Here is a 12,760-nt window from a genome sequence, read left to right on the forward strand (position 1 = left end):
CCTCTGGTAATTTGACCTAAATCCAGCTTTCTTGTATTGATGTTCTTTATCACCTCGCAATCCTTTTGTAACATTGTAACCTTCTTAATACTTTTGCATTTGTAACTCGTGAGATCTAGGTATTTTCAAAATCCCTCTATAGCACTACATCTCAAATGCTTCCAACTTATTTATATTGTCTACTTTTAGTGTCTAGCTTTCCATTCCATGTAACAAAGTCGAGAACACGTAGCATCTTAAGGCTCTTATCCTCAGCTACAGAGGAAGATCTCGATTAACAAACATTTTTTTCATTTTTATAAATGCTTGTCTTGCAATTTCAATGCGTGTCCTGATTTCTCTAATAGATACATTGGTCATCGTTTTTATTTACCCAGGTTCCTAGATATTTGCAGTTATTTTGTAAAAATTTATAGCTATATATTAGGTTTTATTTTCGGTAAATTAATAATGTAGATATTTGAATACTTCAACTATTGCGATTAATTTAGCTGTAGTTATAGTAGTATTATTGTCTAGTTTTATAACATTTTTATTTATTTATTTAATTGGCATTGGTAAATGCCATACTGCCAGTCACAACATGATACAATTTTCTAAATATAATCTTAACTATTATAAAACTATAGCTAAAACTATTTTATAAAACTACAGTAGAAAACTATAATAGAAACCAATAATACCATTGAATCACGGTTTTTACTCCAAATTTTAAATAACCGCTTGGGTTGACACGAAATTTTGGAATACATATAGGAAAGAAGAAAAGTAATTCTAAGCAAGTTAATACTTTTCGAGGTATTTGCGAGTAAATATGTTCATTTTTCAACAAAAAGAAACACTTTTTAGGTGGGTTTTTGCAAATAACTCAAAAAGTAAATATGTATTTTACCGAAAAAAAGGTTTCCAGTAAAAATATAGCTTCTAAAAAGAGAAAAAAATGGTGTATGTATGAACTCTCTAGACCCAGTAGAAGCAAAGTTGTAACTAATGAAAAATAGTTTCATATCTGTCAAATTTCAAAGCAAATATTTCAACGTGAAATGACCAAAAAAGTTTACACTTTTTGGGGAAAACTCAGTACGACTTTTTTTGAAGTGTTCAAAAAAATATTCATTTTTGTTTTTTAATAAGTTTCTAGCATAAAAAGTAAGTTACGCTCAAAATAAAGTTGGTCAAAAAAACTCGGGAAAATCAGCCCCCACTTAGCATTTTAAATCAAATTAATCGTTACCGCTTCCCAAGTTACTTTACTTATGTATTATTTATACTGATCTGTAAGTTTCATTTGTTCAAAGGGCTTATTTTTTAACAATTTTTTTTTATTTTGAAAAAAATGTTTTTTTCAAAATAACTTAAAATTTATTAGTGACACCAAAAATCACAAAGAGTAAAAAAAATGTAGGTTTTGCTTTTCTGAATATTTTGGATTTTTTGTTTTTCTGTAAGGCAAAAATTGGTTAAGATGTGGCTGTTCAAAATTTGCATACACTCGTGATTTTTGACTAGTTCAAGCCCTTTCAACTAGAGCTCCTTCAAAAATTTCCACTTTGAACCGATGAAACAATACATACACGAGTAAAGCAAGTTGTGATCTTGTGAAGTTGTAACGATTAATTTCATTTAGGATGCTAATTAGGGGGTGATTTTCACGATTTTTTAACAAAAAAATAGGAACCAAATATATTTTGATCATAACTTGCTTACTTTTGACGCTAGAAACTTAACAAAAATAATATAAATAAACCTTTTTTAAACACTTTAAAAAAAGTTGTAATGAGTTTTCGTCGAAAAGTGCTTCATTTTTTTATTATTTCACGTTGAAATATTCAACATGGAATTTGACGAAAAAGAACTTATTTTTCAATAACTCGAAATAAGTATTGACGTAGTGAAAAAACTCTATAGAACAAAAGTTGCTTAGAATTAGTGATTTTAGGCACTTCTGAACTTATCTTGAACATATATTTTTTCACTCCCGAGAAGGGGTGATACTGAACCATAGGGCCAAAGCACACATCGGTACATCATTTGTTTTTCTTTGACATCTTAGCTAGGCGTAAGCCAAATTTCATGTCAATCCAAGCGATTCTTTAAAATTAGGAGGTTTTTTGCAATATTTTACCGTGAGTGAATGGACTAAATCTGGAAATAAATTATGTATCTTAGCTTGAAATATTTTAGTTTGCATCAATTCTGGAAATTAATTTGTTTGAAAAGTTACAAAAAAGTAATTTACATGACATGTAATTTATCACTGCTAATTTTATTATGTATTTTATATTTTGTTATTCCTTTGTAGTGTATTGATAAATAAATAATTTTTAAAAATCCTCTACTGTTTTCATTAATCAATTTTTAGCGTTTTTTCTGAAGTAAAATCGGAATTCCATAATATAGATTACAAGCACGTTAAAATTATTTGTGAAAATGCTGAATGCCACCCTTATATTGTCGTCTATTGCACTGGACAATGGCTGGAGCAGGTAACTCAAATTTATTTTTCAATCTTGGCAAAGATTTCAATTAATGTCGCCACCATACAGTCAGGTAGTACTTAGGCTTGAGGGGTAAAGAGGTGTAAGTAGGCGGAGTTTAACACTGAATTCGTTTTTACCTTAGAGTGAGGTATCTATGTGTGTGTTTATAATCAATGCTATCAGTCAGTGTTATTTTATGTAGAATACTGGTATCGGATGAAACGCTTTCTTTGGCTAATAAGTCGACATACTCATTATGTTCAAATCCTGCGTGTGCTTTAATCCAGATAAAATGTACATTGATTCCTTTGGTTAAAAGATTTTGTTTAATATGTTGGATGTTTGGGGGTCCATATTTACCAAGAGATTTCAATACTGCTAAGGAGTCAGACAAAATTATAATATGGGCGAAATCAAATTCAGCTACATATAGTAAAGCTTCATATATTGCAATAGCCTCTGCTGTATAAATCGAAGTCTCCGGTTTCAGTTTGAATTTCTTTTCTATATGTCCCGATGGTATAAAAAAGGCGCATCCAGTTCCATCTGCAGATTTAGACGCATCTGTATATAGAGCTATTGACTCATTGTAACTATTCGTTATGGATAAAAGAATATTTTTATTTAGATATATGTTTTCACTATAATTTGGTACAATAATATCTGTAGGAGAAAAGAAAGAAGAGTACGCGTAGTTTTTGAATAAGTCGTTCGTTTTATCTATATTTTTTAAGAGTACTATATTTTGATTATAAGCTTCACACAGTAAGGGAGATTTCTTTTTTTGCCAATATTTATTGGTTAGATCATGGCAACTTAAAGTCACTATTTTTTGGTATAGAAGAGGGTTAATTAAGTATACTTTCATTAAATATTTTTTGGACAAAAAACTTCGTCTTAGATTTAAAGGAGGTTCCAAGGCTTCCAAATATAAAGCTTGTACTGGAGTGGATCTCATAGCTCCTAGACATATCCGTAAGGCTGAATTCTGTAAAACGTTGATTTTGTTTAGTAGTGCATTACTTGCTAATCCATACAAAACACTGCCGTAATCGAAAATAGATCGTATGTAAGCTTTATAAAATAATAAACTTACTTCAACATCCGATCCCCACCAAGTTCTATTAATTGATTTAAGAAAGTTTATTCCCTTATTACACCTGTTCAACATGTCGTCAATATGTAACTTCCAGGTCAATTTTTGGTCGAGTATCATTCCAAGATATTTAATTTTATTTTTAAAAGAAAATTTATGCCCACCTAAGGTGATTGTGCTAATATTAGGAAAGTTATGTCTGGTAAATAAACAAACTTGTGATTTACTGCATGATAATTCAAAGCCATTTTCAATAAACCATTTTTTATGGAGACCATAGACACTATTCAAGTTTTCAATGGATTGCTGATATTTCTTGTGTTCTGTGTACAAACAGAAATCGTCAGCATATTGTACAACATTAAATGCAATATTGTTAATAGCGATGTTGTGTAGATCTGCTGTGTAAATGTTAAATAAAATAGGGCTCAAAACGGAGCCCTGAGGTAATCCTTTATTATTAAGTCTAGGGCCTATAAGAGTATGATTATTTTTTAAATAAATTATTCTATTTTTATACAGGTTTACAATGTTAGAAGCAAACTGTGATGGAATATTAAAAAATGTAATCATTTTTTCTTGGAGAATTGAAAGAGAGACAGAGTCATAAGCACCTTCGATGTCTAAAAATAAAGCGGGCACATAACTGTTCCTGGAAAAACTGTTCTGAATGTCTACAACAAGAGTTGTTAAGGAATCTAAAGTTCCATAACCTTTTTTAAAACCATGTTGGTTAGCGGGTAAAGGATTTTGATCCCTTAGCCACCAATCCAACCTAATCTTAACCATCCGTTCGAGAGTCTTCAATATACATGATAATAATGATATCGGTCGGTAAGCTTCAGCTAATTTAGGGTCTTTTTCCGGTTTGGGAATAGGAACGACTATAATACGCTTAAAATCTATTATGCTGTTGCCTTCAATAATTATCTGGTCCAATATATTTAAAAGTAATTGTTTTGCGTTATCTGGTAAATGTTGTATCATAGGATATTTGATTGCATCGTATCCTGGTGAGGTACTAACGCGATTATCAAGGGCAAATTCTAATTCAGTTCTCGAAAAAGGTGTAAGGAGAAAATGATTCTGATCAGATGGAAGCGTTTTAGAATTAATAACATCTAACTGGTTATTTACGTAAGGTGGAGCTATTTTATCGAAAAAATCGTCTACCCATGAATTACTTAGAGGTAATGAAAAATTAACTTTTTTCCTATTCATTTTTCTTGCTTGATTCCAAATAAGACTAGATGGAGTTTGTTTATTTAATTTTGAACACCATGCAACCCAACTTTGTTTGGCCTTTAATTTCAGGAATTTTTTGACACGAGGATTTACTTCTTTGCATTTACAAAAATTTTCAGGAGAAGAATTGTTTTTATAGTTTATTAATGCCTTCTTTCTTTCTGCAACGGATTGATCACATTCCGAATCCCACCACGGAGGGGGAGTCCGTTTGCATTTAAATGGTTTATATTCAGAAATAGATTGTTTAGAAGCTTCATTAATACAGTCAATAAGGAAATTATATTTTTCTTGGGTATTTAAGGATGTATTTTCGTTTTTCGTTTAATAAGGTATCAACAAGCTGAGAGTATAATGACCAATTTGCTTTTTTAATATTCCACTTAGTACTGCGATAAATGGTATTAGCATTAGTTCCCAAGACATCGATTACAACCTTTATAACGAAATGATTTGATCCCAAGGTATCAAGATCTACAGACCACGAAGTTTTACCAAAAAGGGATGGTGAGCAAAACGTGACATCAATCATGGAATCTGAGTTTCCTGGACTCGTTTGGCAAGTTGGTTGTCCATTATTCATTACTACATAATCTAAATTCTGAATTGTCTCCACAATTTGATGGCCTATATTATCATTTTTATATGAGCCCCACAAAGAATTATGTGCATTCATATCTCCTCCAATGATACAAGGGTGTTTTAGTTGAGAAAATAACTTATCCCAATCTTCGGTTTTGGTTTTAGTTTTTGGGCACCTATATACAGAGAGTAAACTTAAATAACTTTGTTTATAGTTGATTTTAATACCACAAGCAAGCAAGTCTTGAATATAATTTTTTTTAATTGTTATGCGCTCAAAAGGAATACCAGTTTTAATTAAAATAGCAACTCCAGAATAGCCGTCATCGCGATCTTCGCGTATCACATTATAACCTCTATAAATATATACAACATCCCGTTTAAACCAAGTTTCACTTATTAAAGCTATGTCAATATCTTCGGTTATTAAAAAGTTAATAAGGCTGTTTTTGTTAGCAACAGCTGATCGAGCATTCCATTGTATTATTTTGAGTTTAGATTTGTTCGTCATTAGATGAGTTATTTTTTAAAATATTATCTAGAACATGATTAATACCTTTGGCTAACAAATTCATGTCAAGTGATTTTGCCTCTTCTAAACAATTAATATTTTGAATAAAACTTGAGAAAAGAAGTACTAAGGAATCTACTAACTTATTTTTATCATTGTCTGTATTAGGAAAACTTTCCTTATTTAAGGGAGGTAAAGGTTGAGACGGTCCAAATCTGAAAGGGATGAGATATGGTGTAGGATCTTCGGAAGTTGGAGATGATACTTTTCTTTTTTTATTTGCACTATACTCAGTGCTTGATGTACTACAGCTTGGTTGGCTAAACCTTTTGGGTTTCTGTAGGTGAGGCCTCAATGGCTTGAAATAAGGAGATGTACTAACTTCAGAGGAGTTAGTTAATTTTGGAAATTCTTTGTCTGAATTTGACAATATTTCAAATCTGTTATTAGAAATAAGCCCAGAAAATGATGAGTCACTCAAATTTTTTGCCTCCAAATATGAGATTTTATGTTCAATCATGATATTTTTTATTTTTTTTTGATGTTTGAAAAAAGGACAGTTTTTAGAGATCGATATATGCTTATCAGTTTTACAGTGTATGCAATACTTTTTTGTTTCATCACATGTATGTATGTCATTTTTAATTTGTCCACATTGTATACAGTATTCCTGTGTTCCTTTACACTGTCTAGAAATATGTCCATATTTGAGGCATTTATAACATTGCGTCACTTTACCCAACAATTTTTCCACTTGGAAAAATACATAATTTATCACAACATAGTTTGGCAAACAATTGCCTTCAAAAGTAATTATAACATTACGTCTAGGGACGTATTCTGTATTTCCATCCTTTTCTACTTTCCTGTGCATTCTTTTAATATCAATAATTGGTGAACTAGAGCTCATATATTTTTTCAAATAGTCAATATTATATTTGGTATCAACATCGCGTATCAGTCCTTTGATTTCCAAGAGGTGATTTGGAATGTACGCTTTTAAATTATCGTCCTTTAAGTGACTATTATTGACTAAATTGTTTGCATCCAAAATAGATTTGAGGATTACTTTAACACGGTTTCTTCCTATACTTTTAATTTGCTTAATATTATTAATCTTTAATTTTTGATGTAAAATATCTGCAACAACCATTGGATGCAAACGGGAAATATTCTGATCATTGGTCTTCTCAACATAAACACAACAATTTTGAAAGTCGTAACTATTACAATTAATATTAAAAAGTTTTACCTCCCTTGTAGCAGAAGAATTTGTGGTGATAGTTCCTGTATCCATGTCTTGATTACTATCACTAATAACTTCAGCAGTATTTAGTTCGCACACTGGCGTCTTTTTTATATTCTCCCCCATCTGGGGAGAATATTTTCACTTTTGTATCACTATTCTACAATATGTAAATGTTTTTACCCACGATGAAATTTAAATGTTTTAATTGTCACAAAAACTGCGAGCTGAATGTCAATATTTAGGTACGTTTAACCATGGCCAAATTTTAAACTGTTCACACAAAAGTTAAACACCGTGAAAAGAAGCCTAGGCTGTTTAACCCATAGGACTGAAACTTCTTATCAATGATAATTAAAACCACTATAAAATTAATTTAAGTTAAACTACTAAAAAATTAATTTTTTCTGGAGCTATTTTAGATGCAACCGTATTTGACGTTTATTAATGTCGTTCGTATTTTGGGGTTAAATTGATAATAATATGTAATTTAAAAAGACCAATCCCTGTCAAAGTTATGAAAATACCTTATTTATCTGGGATATAAATGTATCTGTAAAAATAATATAAGATACAAGATATTGATGAGCTTGATATAACAGTAGCTAACTGTGGCTCGTAGAAGACGCTACCGTAAAAAAATAATATTTGTAAGATAATAATTATTAAAAATCAGAAATGTTGAGTTGAGGATCAGTAAGTACATTATATTTTTCGTAAACGTTTAGAAATGATAGGTATATTATTATTTGATCACTGTTAAACTTCTTTTTTTTTTTAAATATAAGTTTTAAATGAATTTCTAATACTGTTTACACTTGGAAACTACACGGAAATCTGCCAGACAAGAAATTCAGCCACTAAACTAGCCGGTTGCTCGACTTTTACTTTTGGTGCTTGCGGGCAAGCGGCAAGTACGCTGGGCACTAGTTTATACATAACAAAGTTTACTGGTGACAAATAATGTCCGCCAATAAACGCGCCAAAAGTAAATTTTGGTCGAGTGGACCTGACTTATTCAGTTTTTACTTTGAGAGTTGTATGCATTGTTGCCAATTCTGCTTATTAAAATCCATTGCATCTAACAAAATGTTTTATCCACACCAGATTTATTTTTTTTTTGTTCGTTTTTCTCTGCTCTAAAGAGAACTAAATCTAATTAAATAACGCGTTAAATTTCTCATAAAAGTATAAGATTGTCGAACTACTTATAATTTTATAAATTCTAATATTAAAGGTATATTTTAGTGAAATACGAGAAAAGCAATGTTTTATACATACCACACAGGAGTTTTACGAAAAAATGTAATACAAAATTTACAGTTTTATCCTTAATATTAATTATAATTATACTCGTTAAATAAATTAATTATTTTCGGTTAAGCTTTTAGTTGTTGTAGCTTAAAACTACAGTCAACGAGTAGAAATGTTAATTTGAGGATTTTAGAAAACAGCGTCACTACCCTCATGGATTTCCCATTATCCAGATTTTTAGTTTAACTCTTATTTTGCTGCTGTACGATGAAAAAACGCCTGCATCTCCCATTAATTTGTCATTATTCTGAATATTGTGATTTAAATCTCAGCACTCACGTTTGACAATTTGCTGAATTTTTTATTGTAATATAAAACTTCTAACAGGAAGCTGAATCAGATGGTTATCAATATATTTTGCAAAGCCATCAAATTCTTCGTCAACCTTGATTTCTATATTGGCGACAATCTCTTTGAGACTGTCAATTGCCGTTTCTTTACCAAAACTTACATATCTATACCACTTATCTTTCGTTTTAACGTTTGATATGACTTAACCACATGCAATAACATTTCTAGACTCCACTGCTGGTGTTTATGGACCAACAGCATCTTCTAAATCGACGTGCTCTTGCTCACTTTGAATTTTGTCTTTGGTAAATTGTTCATTCTGTAACAATATAATTATTAAAAATTGTCAAATAAGTTTAAATGTCTTTTATTGGACCTATAATATAAAAGTGAACGTTTTAATTATTGCAGGTACCTACAAATCAGAAGAATATATATGTATATGTATACCTATTAACCCGGCACCTGCCACGTGGCTTTGCAAGGCGTCAACTGCCACGTGGGGTGCTCACAGCACCCCTTAAAAAATTTTCTCTGATCTGCTTGTTTAAAAAACAAAATAATGTGTTGAGTAACACAATAATATAACAAAACATGTTTTATCAACTTTTTAGCCACTAATATGTTATAAAAGTTAAAAAATAAAATGAAAAAGGTGTTATAAGCAAATTAGCAAGTATCAAGCCATAATAAATGAAGTCAAGTAAAATATCTAAAAAAATTAAGATTTAGTGAGTATAGAGTCTATATTAATAATTCAAATCAGTTATTTCAATAAAAAATGTAAATTTAACCTGTTTATCAAATATATAAAAAAAAATTAAAACTTAAAGTGCCAGATCATGACACCCCAATTCGACTTTAGAGCTACAAGTTCAGAATGACACTAAATAACCACTTCAAACGCTAACACATCTATGCTATATAATATTATAGAAAGCTACTATGACGCACAGCACGGTTACCAAACTTGAAATACCAAATATTTGATAAAAATGTGTTATGGGGTGTAGTTAGCACCCCACGTGGCAGGTGCCGGGTTAAGAAATAATTTTCGGTTCAATGGAAGTTTCCCTGCTGCTGCGAAATATATTGAAGTAGGAGCGAATGGGTGGGTCAATGTTAGCACTATACTCAGAAATTCGGATTTAAATGAGGCTATAGCGATACGCTTTAGTTACTATTTTTGCTAATTTTAATTTTAATATTTTTTCTCAAAAACGAAACAACGTTAGTCATTCGAAATGCACATTCAAATACAAATGTTAAGAGACATGACTTTACCCTGTCACATCTGTTTTTCGTCTGTGCGGTGCAACAAGCTGCACCCTCATTAATTAAGTACTTTATTAGACAATTATTGTGTCAACAACTCACTTAATGCAGTTGAAATTGTTTTTCTTAAAACTGCAAAAGTAGACGCCAGACCTAGTGATATATTTGCTCATCTGGTCAGGGGAAAAGGAACACAAACATTATTATCGTTTGTGGATTCTTTTCTTCAGTCACTACACAGCATGTGAACGATTCGCACACACACACCGACTCGACCCTCTCCGAGAGACCTAAACGAAACGCATTTTCGTTACAACAATAAAATTACCGTTCGTTTTATTATATTCATTTTTAATTAAATTCCGGCAACTCACCCATCGGGATATTGGTGACCCCGCGAGTATTTTAAACCGCCGCGAAAATTTAAAAAAGTTAGTGTTAATAATATACTTTTGCCGGTTAATAATATACACTGAACATCGAAAATAACGGACGCTAACACCAGTGCCAATACCAGTGCTTCAGTTGATCGGATTTCAGTTAAAATCCCACCTTTCTGGCCCAACGATCCTGAAATATGGTTCCTGCAAGTAGAAAACCAATTTACACTGGCAAATATAACAAGTGACGCAACCAAATTCAACTATATAGTTGCCAATTTAGACACAGCCTACATATTAGAAGTTAGGGACATCATTGTTTCACCACCAGCCACAGAGAGGTATGCAAAATTAAAATCAGAATTAATTAAGAGACTTAGTGCATCACAGCAACAAAAGATTAAAAGACTACTCGAGCATGAAGAACTGGGCGATCGAAGACCTGAGCAGTTCTTACGACATTTACAGTCTTTAGCAGGCACAACGGTACCGGACAATATTGTAAGATCTCTGTGGTTAGGTAGACTGCCAGTGTCTACACAGGCTATTCTAGCTACTCAAGCTAAAGCTAGTTTGGACGCAGTTGCCGAGCTAGCTGACACAATATCTGAAGCGATAGCTCCTAGGGCCCGAATTTCAGAAGCTGGTAACGCTCGTGAAGGTACCATAGAGAAATTGACAGCCGAATTAGCTGAAATGAAAATCCAGCTATCTAGCTTGTCAAATTCTCATGCACAAGCTAACACATACCGTCGCAACCGCATCAACCCAAGACGAAGACTATATCCTAGAGAAAGTAGCTACAGTAGGGAACATAATAGTGACATATTATGTTGGTATCACTACCGTTTTGGTGACCAGGCTAAAAAGTGCTCTCCTCCGTGCAAGCATCAGGGAAACGTCGCGGGCAGTCGGTGAGCGCGACATCCGATCTAAGCCCAAAGTCTCGCCGCCTTTACATAACAGACTATGATACAAAAAACAGATTTTAATCGACACCGGTGCCGATCTGTGCGTTTTCCGCGGAAATATGTACGGGGTGCACGCGAAAAGACTTCATACGAACTATACGCGGCCAATGACACTAAAATCGCGACATACACGGCTATGTGAACTTGACATTAAACATCGGACTACGGCGTGATTTTACGTGGCGATTCGTAGTGGCGGACATTTCAAAGCCCATTATCGGAGCTGATTTTCTTTCCCATTTCGCGCTCCTAGTGGACATTGCTAACCAGTGCTTGGTAGACAGTATGATAACCCTTCGAAAAAAGGGACTCGTTAAAGAGTGTTTCGACGGCAGCGTAAAGACTATCGCGGAAGCGTCGCGTTACCACGCACTGCTGCTACGATTTCCGGAAATCAAGCGACCCGCCGGTATCGTGAAAGACATTCAACATCAAACGAAGCACCACCTCGATACAACACCAGGTCCACCCGTTTTTTCGAAGCCTCGACGATTAGCACCTGACAAACTGCAATGGTCTAAAAAAGAGTTCGAAAATCTTCTACAACTAGGCGTCGTAAGACCATCGAAAAGTAACTGGTCTACTCAACTGCACATGGTCCCGAAGAAAGGTGAGGAATGGAGACCCTGCGGAGATTATCGACGTCTAAACCAAAAAACAGTTCCAGATCGATATCCAATTCCGCACATCAAAGATTTCGGTCAGGCGCTAGCTGGTAAGACAATTTTCTCTACAATAGATTTAGTGAGAGCATACAAACAGATACCAGTAGCCACCGAAGACATACCAAAGACCGCCGTTACTACACTATTTGGGCTGTACGAATACTTATATATGCCTTTTGGTTTATGAAACGCAGGACAGACATTCCAGCGTTTCATAGATGAGATTTTACGTGGTCTAGACTTCGCCTACGCCTACATCGATGATATTCTCATTGCATCAGAATCCGAAGAGCAGCATATGTCGCATTTGGAAGAGATTTTAAAAAGGCTCAAGCAGTTTGGCGTTGTGATAAATTCAGCGAAGTGTCAATTCGGAAAAAACGAGATTACCTTTTTGGGATACACAGTATCAGGTGGAGGACTCACACCTCCACAAGAAAAAGTAGCAGCTGTACAAAATTTCACTCAGCCAAAAACAGTGAAAGACCTACGCAGATTTCTAGGTATGTTAAACTTCTACCGAAGGTTCATACCCAATGCAGCTGAGCTACAAGCACCACTACATGATGCCCTAAAAGGTAATGTCAAAGGAAAAGCACCAATCGAATGGACAGCACAGCGAATCCAAGCCTTTGACGACTGCAAAAACAGTTTAGCTAACGCTGCTTTACTGAGCCACCCTGTAAACGATGTTGATATCTCCA

The sequence above is a fragment of the Diabrotica virgifera genome, chromosome 5, assembly GCF_917563875.1.
Source record: "Diabrotica virgifera virgifera chromosome 5, PGI_DIABVI_V3a".
Classification (NCBI taxonomy): domain Eukaryota; kingdom Metazoa; phylum Arthropoda; class Insecta; order Coleoptera; family Chrysomelidae; genus Diabrotica; species Diabrotica virgifera.